Genomic DNA, 16,522 nt, shown 5'->3' on the forward strand with positions numbered 1-16,522 from the left:
CACTATTCTCTTTTCATTATGGTATCCCAAAGGAGAAAGAGATATATAGGACACTATAGCAACTCAGCCAGACACCAAAATCAAATTCTAGGTTCTGGTGTACTGCTTCCAAAGATTCTTTTTTTCTTTTTGAATATCTCTAATGTGCTTTCATATTTTCTGATATGTCTTTGTTTGTTGGCTTGTTTTTCCTTTTTATTGAATGTATTGGGATGACACTGGTTAAGAACATTATACAGGTGTGAGGTACACAATTCCACCGTATATCTATAGAACATATTGTGTGCTCACCACTCCAGGACAAGCCTTCGTCCACCACCATTTGTCCCTCCCACATTCCCCACCATTGCTATCTCCCCCAAGCTCCTCCCCCAGCAATCTCCATGCTTCTGATTTCTGATTCAACTTCTCACACATGTCAGCCCCTGGACATGCCGCACAGGCGGGTGCGTGTCTGGTACTTGTATAACCTCTGTCATCTGCCTGCACTGCATGGTACATGCCACAGGTCACAGGTACAATTTCAATGGCTCTTTTAGCATGAGGGACTATTTTTAAATTCCAGGACCACATAAAAATGCACAAAAGACGGATATGTACAGTTTTTTTTTAATCTCAGTAAATGTCAGATATCCAGAGATATGCAAGGAATATGTAAGCACCATTTTACCTACATTTGTTCCCATGGACAGAAACTTTTATTTTTATATGCAACTGTTGGCATTTATCCTCTAAGCAAAATTGTTGTCTTATAAAACAAAACAATTATTGTTTTTACAAAACAACAGTTTCATAGATCTGTGTTCAACATTTCCTTATTTGTAGCGTCCAATGTGGAAATTTTTAAGGCAGAAACCAAATATGGGAACCCCTGTGTTTCGGAATACTCACCATGGCAGTTTCTGTAAATTAGCTGATCTCCAACTAAACCTTCACATCTTTGTGTTTTGTGATAATGGTACAGCACATCTGTGCCTAGTTCCAGCTATTTATTATCTTTTGCATGTGGAATTTTTAAAATCTAAATTTGGAGTAAATGTGCTTTTTATGGTCAGTGGCCAAATTTCATTTTTATCTATGACTTCTGCTCATCTCTCCTGTTTAACCAGATCGAAGCTGCTGGAGTAGAGCCAGGCTGCCACAAGGCAGGTTCAATAGCAGCATAAATATAAGGGGACGTAAGTGTACGTTTCAACACAACAAGTACAACTCATGTTTCTCTAAGAGTAAAAATGTATTCACCTCTTTATTGCATCTTCTAATTTGGAGAAGTTTATAATATACAAAGTGCATTTTTGTCTTCATTTTGATATTATTGAATATTTTAAAAAGGCACTTTAAACTGCCCTGCCTTTTTTCATCAATTTGATGAAGAAAGGAACCCATTTAAAGGAGATGTTTTCTATCACACAGGAAAGTGACACCATGTCAAGATAAAGTACTACATGGAAAGTTGTTATAATTTTCAGCTGGCACAAGCAGCTCTCTCCAGTATAAAAAGGAGTATTAAAAAAATCTGGCTTAAATTTAAGCAATGAAAGAAAAAATGCAGAGTATTTTTATAGTGACAGTAAGGTATTTGGTGTTGGAAATAATTAATTGTTTGTCTTTACAAAACAGCAGGAGTTCACTTAGACAAATAATCAGAATTTACAAGTACTCTAAAAAAATAAGATAAACTTACCAGCAATTACTAATCTGAGAACAAAGACTATAATAATAGCTGTAAACAGTCTTTATTTTCAGACATGCTATCACTAAAACATTTACTTCTCTACAAGAAGTAAAACAGCTTTGGTTAAATGTTAACGTCGGTGGAAACCAGTAAAAAAAGTACTTTAAAATAGCAAATGTATTTTACTATACCTCCAAGTATACAATATATAAGATTTGAAAATAATATCTCAGTGAATAATATATGACTACAATACATGTGTCATATGCTATAAATATTCTACATTTGAGTAGACCTTCCTGCACATGGACCATCTCTGTTTCTGTATCGAATTGGCAGATAGCTCACTGATGTGTTAGGATTTGGTTTTACTGCCTCTCAACCAAAACATTTCAGTATAATTAAAAAATATTTACATAGCATGCCAGAATTAGGCAGAGCATTAGTTGAGATCGAGTTAGGAATTTTTTTTCATGTTCTGCATTGTTCCAATCTAGAAATGAATATATACTTACAGAAATAACCCAAATCAATTCACTTTTACTCACTGGCAGTGGAATCCAAGAAAGTGGTTGGGTTTAACTTGGTTTCAGTTTTTTCAGGTTAATGTTCATCTACAATTTCATGTTCCTGGTGATAACCCAAATATGAGGTCTGTCAGGAAAAAGTCCAGCCATTGTTAATACAACGAGAAGGTTTGCATCAGCGTAGCCTGGCAGCCAAGGAGAGTGGACTGGAATGTGCACGTGTGAACAATGACAATTTCACTGTTCCGGTCAGTGGGGGCGGTAGACGCCATTGAGTGAGCATGCGAACTGTGTAGCCATTGAATGCAAAATGACTGAGCAAGCAATTAATCTGCATCATATTTTGCATTAAGCTTAAACATTCATCTGCAAGAACTTTTTGGATGATTCAGAAGGCCACAGCTCTGAGCAACTGGTGATTGGCAGCTTCATCACTACACTGTGCCCGCTCATGCAGTTTTTCTGTGAAACATCAAATCGTCCAGGTGACTAGGCGCCCCTTACTGACCAGATTTGGCGCCCTGAGACTTCAGGCTTTTCCTAAAACTGGTCACCTTTGAAAGCAAAATAAAAACAAAGACACTGAAATAGAGAACAAGAGGACAGCGACCAGAGGGGAGAGGGGAGGGAATTTAAGGGGAAAAAATGGGAGGGATTTAGAGGAACAAGTATAAAGGACACAGGGACAATAACTAAGGGGGGTGGAAATGGGAGGGAGGTGGGGAGCATGGGGCGGGGTGGGCTGGGATGGGAGAAATAGAAAACTGTACTTGAAAAATAACTAAATACAATTTTTAAAAAAAGAATGCAAAAAAAAAAAAAAAAAAAGAAAGGGAAGAGATTTTTCAGGCCATCGATGAGATTCAGGAAAACAGGACTGGGCAGCTGATGGTGATTGAGAGAACTGTGTGAAGTCCTAAGGTGCCTACTTTGAAGGGGACTGAGGTGTCATTGTCCTATGTACAATGTTTCTTGTATCTTGTATCCTCCTCAATAAATGTCTCTGTTTTTCATAGAACATACCGGATATTTTTTAGACAGGTCTTGTCATTGTCTAACGAGGTCTTAAGCTATTAGAATGTATTTTAGCTCTTTTGTTTAAATCGTAGTTCTTTTATTTTAATTCATTAAAAAAATTCTGGATGTCAGAATATTGGCACTTAAAATTTAATTCTAAGACATAGATGCATTGAAGTGTCATACAGTCTGTGTAAGTAGCAGTTATATGTTTTTATTTTTTTATTTACCATTGAAAGCTGGTAGAAAAGATTCTGGGACCCTCGCCTATTTTTAAATAAGGGAAAACATTTTATCCAGTCAAATGCAAAATAGTTCTTATGAATTTCAGAGAAGGTGGCAAAGCTGGCTTCCAGTGTTGAAAGAACCCAGAACCTGCAGAGGCTGCTGATAAGGGCGGTTACTGTAGTATTTTCCAATCTGGAAATTCAAAGTTAGTCCATCACAGTTCCCTGCGTGGTCCTGAAGACCTAAAGGGATTTGGGGTTACTGGGCTCCTGCTTCCCACCCAGCCTTGGAAATGACAATGGAAAGGCTAGAACCTTGGCTCTATAGCACAGTTAGCAACTCAGCTGCCTTGCAGTTTAATAGCAACAAATGCGATGCTCAACATATGATGGTTCCACTTAGGATTTTTCAACTCTATGATGGTGCAAAAGTGATGCGTGTTCAGTAAAAAGTGAACTTTGACTTTTTAAACTTGGTCTTTTCCCAGGCTAGTAACATGCAATATGTTACTCTCTTGTCATGCTGGGCGGTGGCAGTGAGCCGAGGTTCCCATCGGCCACACAATCATGGGGTAAACCGATAGTCTACCTGCATTGCCAGCATTTTTGGGATACTGTGTCCTGAGCACATTTCAGGGAGGCTACGTTAACCTCTGATGTTTGGTAGGTCAGGTGTATCAAGTGCATTTTCAACTTACTATATTAGTTTATTGGGACATAACCCAGTGTCAAGTTGAGGAACATCTGTATTGCTATGTCCCCAAGAACTACAAAGTCCTCTATATGGAAAGTTCATTTTTCCTATAATCAAAATATTGTTCAGCTACATCTACCAGGTAAAGCTGAAACTGTACTCTGAGGCTCCCACAAACCTGCTGAGGCCCTTGCAGCCTAAACACGTGTATCAAGTGTAGTTCAAATCGTGTTTCAGCAGTCGCAGCCCTTTGAATCATCTGCTGCTCCTGCTAACACTTGTGTTTTGCTCAGGGACATTTGGCTGAAAGTTAGAGACACTGTCTGCTAAGTTCATCCTTCTAGACAGAAAAACTTTCACATTTTACTAAGACCTAAGGATCTTTCCTGACCCTTGACATTGCTATGACCTATGAACCTTTGTTTTAGGTCATCACAGCCCAAGTGTCATTCGTTTGTCACTACCGTAGTCTCAGAAAAGTCCTTTCAAATTAAAGCAAAACCACTAGCAATCACAGTGCCCTCTGAACTGTGCTGAGTCCACAGCTGTTCAGTCATCTGCACGTCTGTAGGGTCCCAACTCTTCAAAGATGACCTTCTACCAACTGCCCAGGCAAAATCTCCTCTCCCACACATGGAATTCCAAACCCAAATGACACATGGCCTGGACTTACTTAAAGCTTCTCCATGGGCCTAACCTTTTTCCATAATTTCCATCCATATCAAATGAGTTAAGATGATTCATCAAACACTGGGATCTCTAAGGAGCCTCAAAAAGAGCATTCCTGTCTTAATTCTGATAAAGAAAATGGGAACTAAGATTGGCATATGGAAACCACACTGTCACCCTCATTACTAACCAAGGCTAACCCAAAGAGGCCAACTGCTTCCCAGAAAGACAGATTTACTCATCTTATATGCCTGCTACACTTGCATAGAGCTCTCCTCGGTAAGTTCATTCATAAAAGGCCAATAACTTGGATTTGGCATGAATTCCTTTGCCTGTTGGGCATGACTGGGTTCTGAAGAGGAAAAGGAAAAGGTTTTGGTAAAAATACATCCAGTATATTTTTCAATTGATCAATTAAATGGTTACTCTCACTTTGCTGGTAGTTATTGTCATTATTACAATATTATCTTTCTCATGACTGTTATTTTACATTAGTATAAAAAGTGAAATGATGAAAAACAATAGTTTTTCCTGCGTTTTGAAAACTTTCAAACATTTGAGTAAAAAAACTCTCAACTTCCAGCGTTACCTACTAAGAGATTTCAGAACTGACTCAAACCCCAAGTAGTATTGGCCTTGTTAGATCTGGTGATAACATGTAAGAGACAGGGCTCTCTTACAGCAAAGTCAGAAACGCTTTGCCTGCCTGACATTCACCAGGCTGCAGAATCCAATGACACCTTAACCTGAGCCAGACTTAACACTTCTCAGACTCTACAGACCTCAAATGTATAGCAAAATCTCTCACCGATTCCACCTTTTCCCCAATACCAGGACAACAAGGAAAACTGGAGGTACTCAGCGCCCATTATATCTTGATGCCTCATCTTTTTAATATCTTTTGATATCCCATACAAATAGGCATGATGTACATATTGGGGAGAGGAAAGCACAAACAAATATTATATTTGCACTTTTCTCATTCTCTACTCTGGCCTCAAAATGGTCTTCTTGATTGCAGCTGAAGAATTCCTAACTCAGTAAGTGTGAATGAAAGGACTAACAAGAGAGCCTTTATTCAAATACAATGAATATGTCATTCAAATATATTGTTTTGAAGAGTTAATATCAGAGATTTTTGAAGAAATGTGAGATGCATTAAACTAAATATTTTTGTTTTGTTGTCTTTAAATATAGATCACGGTATGATATATAATAAAATTCTGTTGTGCAAGGCATTTGCAATCTTAATTTGTGCTAATACCCCTTAGCACACTGTGGGGGGTTTTATCTGCTATTTAATAAAAATTATGATAACATATATAATATGTTCTACTAAAATTCATGAGGCTCATTAAATCATATCTACTACTAACAGAACTTATTCAACTCAAGCTCATAATCCTGAGCAAATATACCCAAGTTAAAGTCAAGCTAAGGATGAATTAGAACTCTTGTTTTCCAAAGTGCATTGTGAATAATAGGTGAGTTCATCTGGTTGTCATCCTCCTGGCTGGAAGTTTTCAGGGCTGCCTGGATTCACATAACCTGTTCCCTTTGCTCATTATCCCCTCTTGGCTAATTGCCTCCTTTCCTTCATTTGTACTAATTAGGCTACATTTTGTTTGGCACATTAGCTTGAATTATGTCACCAAAGTAAAGTAGCTTTAATAAAGCCCAGCTATGCACCATTGCAACCATTATCAATTACAAATATGCCCTCGAAAACAAGTTAGAAAGACATATTTGACTATTTTAGTAATATATTTTCACATCTTTATTTTAAAGTGTTCTATGAAATTTGGGATGAAAGTAGGCAGTCTATATTTTTTGGGTGTATAAAATTTCTTGTGCTCTTAAAAACTTGACTAAATTATTCTCCTCTCTCTTTCTCCTTTTTTTTTTTTTTAATCAGTACTGTTGGTCCCAAGGTCATCAGAGCTTGTAATAGACTTGGATAAGTTTGCTGCCATTTGGTGGCCAGATTGCTTCAAAAATTATGGGGGACTGTGATCCAGTAAGTTCACTTGTTGCACAATTTTTCAAGCTGATTGTGCTGATGGACTTGTGACCACATGTAGTCTCCACTGGCTGAGTGAAGAGAGAGTTCTGTCTCCAGCAAAGAAGGTGAAACTTACTGAGCATGTCTCCTCAGCCCAAAATAGCCGTTTTTGTAATTCCAGAGGGTGAGAGAAGATTCCAATTCCATTATCTTTTGCTATCAAGATATTACCCATGTCCCGAGAGACTGTGGCTGGGAGGTGGCCATTCAGTAAGAACAGATGGTGACAACAGGCACAAGAGAATATGGACAACTTCCAGGTTTCAGATAAATAGAATTATGAGCTTGGCTTTGAAAAGAACTTAAGGGAACAATTGCCCAACAAGGGAAGTAAAGCATATTCGATGGATCAATGAACAATGAAAAGACAACAGTAGAACATGGCCCCGTTATGGGTTATCGCCACCTCTTCTGAACCAGAAGCTCTCTGGTTCAGGAGCTGCTATAAGATAAACTGAACAGCAAGTTCTAAATTGGAAAGCATGGGAAGGGTGTGGATTTAAATATATTACTAAATCAAGAAAAGCATGGCAGTACTACTACAGTGAAAGAATTTTTTTAAGTGCATAATCTAGTAACTTTGAAGAGGAGTGCTTTATGACATGAAAAACATGAATCCATAACTCATATTCTTAAAAGATAACAGCAAATACTCTTGAAAAAGTTACAAAAGGAAGAAATCTAAGAAAACACGCTTAACAATAGCGTATGCAGAGCTTAGACAACTAAATAAGAATCCATCTGGTTTTTACCAATTTATGTCATTTCAAATGATATAAAAAGGGAGGATTATGAGCTTAGATTCTCTAACTGCCACCAATCAGAAGACAAAAGGATGACTGTTTCATGACTGATTTTATCAACTAATGTACAAAGGTAAGTTGTAGCAATGAGTGAATCAAACCACAATATCTGACTTTCACAGGGTCAGAAGAAAGCAGTAGGACACTGTCTTGCTCACCATGGATGTGTTAGATAACTCAAAAAACCCTATAGCTAACAGGATACTCCCCACTTTTACCCTCTAGATAGATGCCATGTCTAATGGCATGGATTTCATAATTTTCCATTTTTTTCTCATGGTACATATACATTTAACAAATTTTGACTCTATCTTAGACTATAATGCTGTCTGTACAGTGTGCCGTAAAGTCAATCAGATAATTTATATTTCCCTCTTTTTCTTGCCTTCTGTTGCATCACGGTTATAGAAAAGTCTTGTGTTTAAATTTATCCTTCAACTGAATGTCAATCATGACTTCTTAGCTAACTTTTCTTGAACTATTTCCATTATTACTCACACACAGACCTCAGAAGATGTTGTCATTTTTGCTTCCACAATATACCCCAGCGTCCCTCATTTCACTGCATCTTCTTTCCTGTGCCATTCTCCAAATCATGTTCTTCTCTGCTTTGCTATTTGACATCATTGGCTCTCCACAGTTCATTCTCTACAAAGCAACGTGGTCTAACTTACAATTCAACTCATGGTATGCCCCAGTTTGATCTCCAATGACTTTCTAATTCACTTGCAAGAAAAGCTAAATTTCTAATTGTAGCTTACAAGGTGCTACATATCACATTCTTCTGACCTTATCTTAGAAGAGACTGATCAATTAAATTCCATGTACAAAGCTTCTTATTTTCCCTTAAACCCATTAAGCTCACTTTCATCTTAGGACATTGTATCATTGCTCTTCTTTCTATTAATAACTCTTTTTGCCAGAACTTCACCTCCAAGTCATCAACTTTTGTTTTTTTAGGAAATCTTCACTAAAAATTTTATTTAAACTAGCTAGCTCTACCAACACAGAAACAGAGTAAACACCTTTTATTTTGTGTATATTTCCCCCTTTATGAAACCATTTTTAATTATTTTGGTTATATAAACAGTTTGCATTTTTCCTTCCTCCACTATGACATCATCTCAGTAAGAATAGGCACCTTTTCTTTTTCATCCACTTCTGTATCCACTGGGATATGAACAGCATCACAATGGTCATTTCTGTGACAAGTGTTGAGTGGGTTTATTATGCTGGTTCCATTCCTTAGAATTTAATAGCCATTGCTACAAATTATGACCCAGAAATGTAGTTGCATTACTGCCATAACTTTGAAGGTTGCTATAGATTAAGGTCCTAAGTGTGTTTTTATTCTAGATTCCATTCTTTAATAATACATAATCTAATGTTCTCTCTCTTTCTTACTCTCTCTCTCTCCTTTCCTCCCTTTCCTTTTCTTTCTTTCTCTTCTTTTCTCCCTCTCCCACCCCCCCCCCCTTTCTGGATCATAGACTAGACTGGAATTTACAGATTCCAAACAACTTCTCAGTCTCACTAAATTTCATCCTATGTGGTTCATTATGTCACCACGATGTGCCAGAATCTTTTTGAAATTCTAAATTATTCATCTAAATCATCTATTATTTCATGACTCTTTCTATTTCCTAAAAATTGGCACCAATATTATCCAAGCTACTGACTGTACTTGTTAGAAAAATTATAGAGGTAAAAAAGCCAAATATTACCAAAAAAATCTCTCTCATGTTTGAAATCAACACATAATTTTATACATAGTTTCAGGAACACATTATGAGTAGCATGAGAATTATGTAAATAGATATAACTAACCAGGGTCCAATTATATTAAGTAAAATACAGAAAACATTTTCTGAACTCGTTCAGATTCAGTTCACTGTCAGTGATGAACACTTTTATTCTTGTCTTTAATCTCTTGTGAAAGCCAATCATCAACAGCTCCTACATCCACCTTCCTGATACCTGACGCCAGGGAAAGAACATTTGTGTCATTCAGCTTCTCCTGGGCTCTAAGCCTTTTCTCTGTTACATAGAAAATCCAGGATACATGGTCAAGCAGTACCCAACTATAATTTCTGCTTTGAGAAGTTAAGTCACTGGAATGGAGCTGAAAAATAGAATTTTCTCCCCAACATAACTGTCCTATATCAAACCAGCTTGGTCCTTGACCAGTTACTCCAAACCAGCACTTGACAGTTATGAGATGCTAATCCTGTTCACAGCCTGGTGCACCCTAGCACAAATTCCTTGCCTGCTTCTCACAGGAATCAGCTAAAGGAAAACTGATAGCTGGAGGAAAAACATAACAGAGCAAGAGGACTTTTAATAAAATACTCATTTTGTATATGACAGAAGTTATGAACCTTGGCAAGGAGATATCAAATAATTTTAAGAAGGTTGAGTGAGAAGGTTGTTGAAAACTTCTTATTCGATCTGTAGGGTTTGTAAATACCTTTAAATTTTTTTATATGTCTTTTATTTCTATTTTTTTTCCTTCTCCTCCTCCTCTTAATCCTCCTTGGCATTCTTTTTGGTAGTTTAATTTTTTAAAAAAATTTACCAGAAACTTGCAGGCTACAACATCATGGAGTTGTTTGAAATCATCATATGACAGCTGGTGTTTGAAGAAACTCTTTCATCCATACACATATACAAAATTAAATTTCTGGCCAAGAGGCCAGAATATGAAATTTAAGCAGGACTTATTTATGCCCTCTTGCTTAGCATTGGCACCTATCAGGGCATATATCAAGTTCTTGCTCAAGTATAAAGCTTATTTATGGCTACAAGTATTCACGAGGAAATTATATATTTGATCTGCAATGCCTTTAAGTTCCTTTTTCTGTAAGTTTCTTTAAAAGTGATTTTATGGATCACTTTTGTTTGCAGTGGAAACTATCTCAGCCTTGAACTAGCTAGTAGGAACTAGTGCAGGTTGAAATTTGATTATCAGGTCTAGATCCCTAAGACTTATATGTTTAAATTTTCAGAAAACCCCTGTGTGCCTTTGAATGTCATCTCTTTTGTTAGCATGAAGTTTTCACATCACACCTTGTAAAACTCTGTCTATCTGGTCTGCCCAAATCTCTCTGGCCATTAGAAATTCTAGGATGACAGATGCTTTTTACCTAAAATCTCCAGTAGTTTTCCTTGGTTAAAAATAAGCTCTTTATTTAGGTCATAGTGAACCTCAGAATTATTTCTTCTATAAATGTTCCCTTTATATTATTGACATTTCTATCTAAGCTTTCTTGGGCTATGCGCTGCCTCTGATTTTGACCTTCACCTTGGCTTTGGAATTTGATTCTATTCTGTCTCTCCAAGATTACTTCTTGTGAAATATTCCTGCTGCAAACCAGGTGTTGGCTCTCAGGTTTTCTATTTTGTGTTGTTCATTTTACACGCACATTCAACTGACCCTTTCTGGACATGAGGATATACTTGACTAGTCATAATATGTGGACAAAATAAATTTTTAAAAAATTTCATGTGTTCTCCAGATTGTTAATTTTAATTAATTAATTTAACTTTTAATTTGTTTAATGTGTAATTAGTTGATGGAATTTTTTCAGAGCCACATATATTACTAATTTTTGGCATCCTTCTTCACATGGTTAATAGGTTTCCAGAGCAGTATTGCCTCATTTCACTCCTAGATCCAATATTTAAATGCCTCTGACTGTAGCAAGTTACTGGACTACATTTTTGTGCCTCTATTTTACCATTTGTAAAAGAATGACTATTAGCTAACTCATATTTTTATGTTAAGAATGAAATACTTAATTCTGCTAAATTGATGGGAACAGTAGATGTACACAATAAGCCTTCAAATGTTAGTTCCCTCTTATTAGGATTATAATTTTAGTATATATTTACTATAAATAGTTACTACAGAGTTAACAATTATATAAAATATGCCATGAGTTTTGACTCTTCATCTATTATATTAGTAATTACATTCATGTTATAATTAAAATTACATGTTACTCATTTTATTCAAAATACTTTACTAAATAACAGTATTTCCTGGGCTAGTTTGTTATTAAATATGAATGAATAATTACAGTCCAGGTCTTATAAAGACTGTGAACCACTAGATTTTCCTTATCTTTATTTTAGTACATTTATCAATGTACTAAATACCACACATATTTTTCTAAATATAGATCATGACAAAAATCTTAAAAAATTTACATTTGTTTTATCTAAGATGTGATTTCTTGTCAATGAAATGTAACTCAATTGTAAACCCATGAAAGGCCGTTATCTTATGTAAGTGCTTCCTACATTTAACGTTGATGTATTGAACTAATGAAACTTGCAGGAACATGAATAACAAGGATGCAGATGGAGGTAAAATTATATGCATCGTGAGGATGGGCTCAAGCCCAGACACTCAGGCAGCAGGGGCACGTGGGCGAGCCCGGTAGTGCGGGTCTGGTCCTGCAGAGTCCTTAGCGAAGTCCACGTTGATGCCCCGGGTGACAAGGCTAATGTCGCACAAACAAAGATGGGCGTACATGTGGAGCGATCTTGTAAGAACCAACCCGTATTGAGAACGTTTTTTCATCCAACAAAACATTCTTAAAAATGGCTTTAAACTAAAAACATAGCCGGGAATTTTTTAAAGCAATCATTGAAAAAAAAATCACTGTTTATTCAATTCATCTAAAACATTATTATAGAATTTTACTGTGCTGTTTTAAAGGAAGCTTTAGAAATTTAATAAAAGGGCTATGAAAGAACAAAAACAAATTACCATTTTCAATGCTACTATACCTTTAAGCTGTACAGCAAACCACAGCCTTACTGGTAGTTTCATAATTTAATAATTATGGTAAGCAACACTTCTTGATTGAAATTGAAATTGAAAAGAATTTATCATTAAATATTCTCCATCCTTGGAGTTTACAAATACATAAAATCCACTAGCAACTGTTGCTGTTTCTATATAATGTAAAAAAAAAAATGAGGCTTACAGATAACTTTGGGTATGGTCAATTTTTGAAGGTCAGAATACTCAATCACTTGAAAATGTTAAATTCAAATGATATTTGTTTAAAAATTGTCCACAGGTTAAAATTTGCAACAGAGTACAGATAATTCTTATTTAAAACATATTACTAAAAGTTAAACATTTTAAAATGAGGAAATGTAGAGGGCATTAATTAAAGAATATACAGGGTTGGGCAATGATAGGTTTATAGTTGTTTGTATTGAAAATAATACAATCATCAACAATAATAATACAAGAATAAACTCTATTTCTTGTACTTGCAACTGTAAACCTACTTTTGCCCACTCCTGTATTTCAACAGCACAACCATTAAGCTTCCATGAAGGTAATGGGATCTCCATGCTGCTAAGTGGTCACTTGTGAGTTCTAATTGTACTCACCTAATAGGGGCATTTGTCCAGTCACTCCTGCCTCTTCCTTATTTTCTTTTCTTTTTTTTTTTTTTTTTTTTTGCTTCTAGAATAATACATTCTGTAAATTTCCTTTCTACCTTAATCAATTCTTTTCAGTCTTCTCTGATGCTTTCTTATTTTTATCCTTGGAGTCATTTGGTGCTCAGTGTTTGAAATTATTTTTTTTTACTCAACACTCCTTTAGTGATCTATTTCAATGTAAGGGCTTTTTCTTTTTCTTATTTTTTTTTTTCCCTGAGGGCACTGCCTGAAAGTTGTCAGCTCAAATTGATTTTGTCTTTGAGTCACCTCAACTACCACAATCTTAGTCTTAATCTTAATCTTAATCTTAATCTTAATCTTAATCTTAATCTTAATCTTAATCTTAATCTTAATCTTAATCTTAATCTCCCTTAGGAAAGAGATGGCTTTTAGATGCCATCTCTACACTGGCAATTTTTAATTTATATTTTCCTTAAACATAATGTGTGTATCATATGTACATGTTTTCCAGTTACTTAGTGAATAATTCCTCTCCATGACTAATTAGTACCTCAAAATATCCAAAAATGAACTTCTCATTGCAGCCATCAGATATTCTTTTGTGGCAACCTTCTTTGGTTTATGATGATAACTCTTGGAAAAGCTTAGACTCCCAATTTTGGAGTTATTCTTAGCTTATCTTTTTTTATGGAGATTTCATATTCTATTAACCAATCATTTTAACACATCTATGTATCTAAAGTTCTATTTTACAATTTTTATGTCTGGTCCCAGTCTTTCTCCTCTTTTGGCTGTGTTATTACTCATACTTGTTTTTATAACTTTAACCATGAAAATTCTGATATCTTCAAAGAAACCTAAGCGATCTTTAACATGTTTTGATTGTACCACTCTTCTCAAAATCTCCAGTGGTTCTCTATTTCACTGCTAATAACATTCTAACAATGGTGTATAATTTTCTGCCTCCCATTGCTTCTAAGATTCATTTCCTACATCTTTCCCACTTACCTATTCTTCTCCCACTACACTGATATCTTCCCTGGTTCTTAAACTTACCAACTGTGCTCCTTGTCAGAAGCTTTGTACTTGCTGTTCTATCAACTTCCCAAATATCCCCTTGGCTCATTGCCTCACCTTTTAAAGTTTGCTCAAAAGTTATTTTCTCAGTGATGTGTCATCAATAATTATATATAAAAATTGCATTCTTCTTCCACCTTTTTCACTATCTTCTTTTCTGAGCTTCTTTTTTTCCCTATAATAGAATATACCACCTTTTAAATTGTAACACAGGTAATTAACTAGTTTGCTTTTTGTTTTTCCCAAGCAGGTAGAGATTTTTATTTTTACAATGTGGGTTGCTGTATCCCTGTGATGTAGAATGTTCTTTAGCAAATAATAAAAATAAATAAATATTTAAAAATATTAATATCCAGTCAATAAATTTTATTGGTATTTATGATTATGTTTTTAGGATTATAAAAAAGTATTGAAATGGTACAAATAAATAGGAAAAAAGTGAAAAGGAAGGAGAGAAAGTTCATGTTAATATTCAGTATCTGGGGATATAGAAAACTGTGAATTACAGAGCACAGAGAGAGAGAGAGATGTATTAGAAAAGAGAATGGTTTTCCCATTTTAATGAGAACATGAAAAACAGGGGTATTTATCAATACATACAGCTTTTCAGATTTAGTAGCTAGATGTTGAAGCAATTTTTCATTTGAAAGATTCCTTTTTCTCTCTTTGTTTTGGCAATACACTCATACCCTTAGAATAAGCACGAAATTAGAAAATCAAAATTTTAAGTAAAGTGTAAAATAATTGAAATAGTTGTAAGAAACGGAAAAGAGCTGAATAGGCAAGAGTAGAGTTATTGAAAAGTACACAGTGAAGTGCACTCCAGATGGCAAATTGGTGTGCATTATAAAGAAATCAGTCCACCACTGTCATCGATCCTCTGTAAAAATACTGGGTAGTCCGGAATCCTAACTTATTTATAGTAGAATCTTGTGTGGGAGATACTAATAAGAATACAATGAGGATATCTGTAAAATGATAGATGTCTCAATAAAATGGTAGTCAGTGGATTCACCTGGAATCTCGAATTGCAGAGAAAGGGACATCAAGCCCAGAGCAGGCAGAGGGATGGAAAAGAAAGTAATAGCCTCCAAAGGATGTGCATCCAGAAATGACTGAACATTTTATAAGTGTAGCAATTTGGAATGAGGACTGTGGGCATGGAGGTAGATGCAGGGTAGAGCACAGGAGCGGGTTTGGAAATAATAATCCCTGTTGCAGGACTGGTCTATAGGTCTATGGACCCATATAAATCTATAGGCCAATAGACCTATAGGTTTGTAGGTCTATAGGTTTATAGACCTATAGGTCTGTAGGTCTAGAGTTTGGAGGTGAAGAGTGAGACTGTGATCCAGGGTTCAAGACATTTAATTAACATTTTTGGTAGGTCTTTAAAGATTTTATTATTGGCAGAGGACTTTTTTTTAAGTGAAGAGTAGCACAACAACATGACGTGTTCAACATGACTATTTTGTTCAATTGTCTTGCGAAAGAAAATAGTAATTCAATTGCTTGACTGGCCTTTTGGGGTGAGAGTAGGAGAGATTGAAGGACAAAGAACCAATGACCGAAATCTGAGATGCTGTTGTGTGGTGAACCTAAACGCATTTTTGGTGCGGTTAAGGGCAGCCTCCTTTTGTGGGGACACAAAGTCCTCATAAGAAACTAGGTTTCATTTCAGGAAAGGGAAGTTTAGAGAAATAGATGATTTTATGCTTCATTAATAAAGACCTTAAGAGAACATAATGGGAAAAAATGAGACTAAAGATTATGGTCAGTGAAAAAGAAAGGACAAAGTAATTGGAAATGACAGGAGAGAGTGTAAGAGTACTGGAGTGGAGAGTGGGGGCTTGAAATTTGTGTTGAGACTAGGGAAGTGACAAGGGAGTCTTGACCTACGTAGTTGTTCGTCAGGCCCACGCATGTCATCTGTGTGGTCTAAGCAGTCAGCCCCCCCAAAATTCAGCTGCACTAAAATTGCATTTCCCCTTGAGCCTCAGTGATGGAGGCCACCAGGTGTGACCAGTGATTCTAGGGGCTGCTCCACCAGTTACGGTACACAGTGGTTTAGAGTTCTGCTCTGTGCTCTGCCTTACTTTTTTGGTGATGTGTTTTCATTAACACATGAGGATTCTTACTTATATTTTGAATACTAAAGCACTCACATGGTTTCTGGAGTGTTAGGGTGGGAGTCCAGTCCTGTTTCCCCAAGTTTCTACCTCAGTCTGGTAACATGGCTTTACGCTCACACACAAAAAGGGCAATCTGGGTGCTCAACCCCAAACCTAAAGTCATGAGTGACTTCTGCTTTCCCCTTCATTTCAGAGGGGAAGTATTAAAGGAC

This window comes from Artibeus jamaicensis, unplaced genomic scaffold (genome assembly GCF_021234435.1).
Source record: "Artibeus jamaicensis isolate MK-2021 breed Jamaican fruit bat unplaced genomic scaffold, CSHL_Jam_final scaffold_537, whole genome shotgun sequence".
NCBI classification, from domain to species: domain Eukaryota; kingdom Metazoa; phylum Chordata; class Mammalia; order Chiroptera; family Phyllostomidae; genus Artibeus; species Artibeus jamaicensis.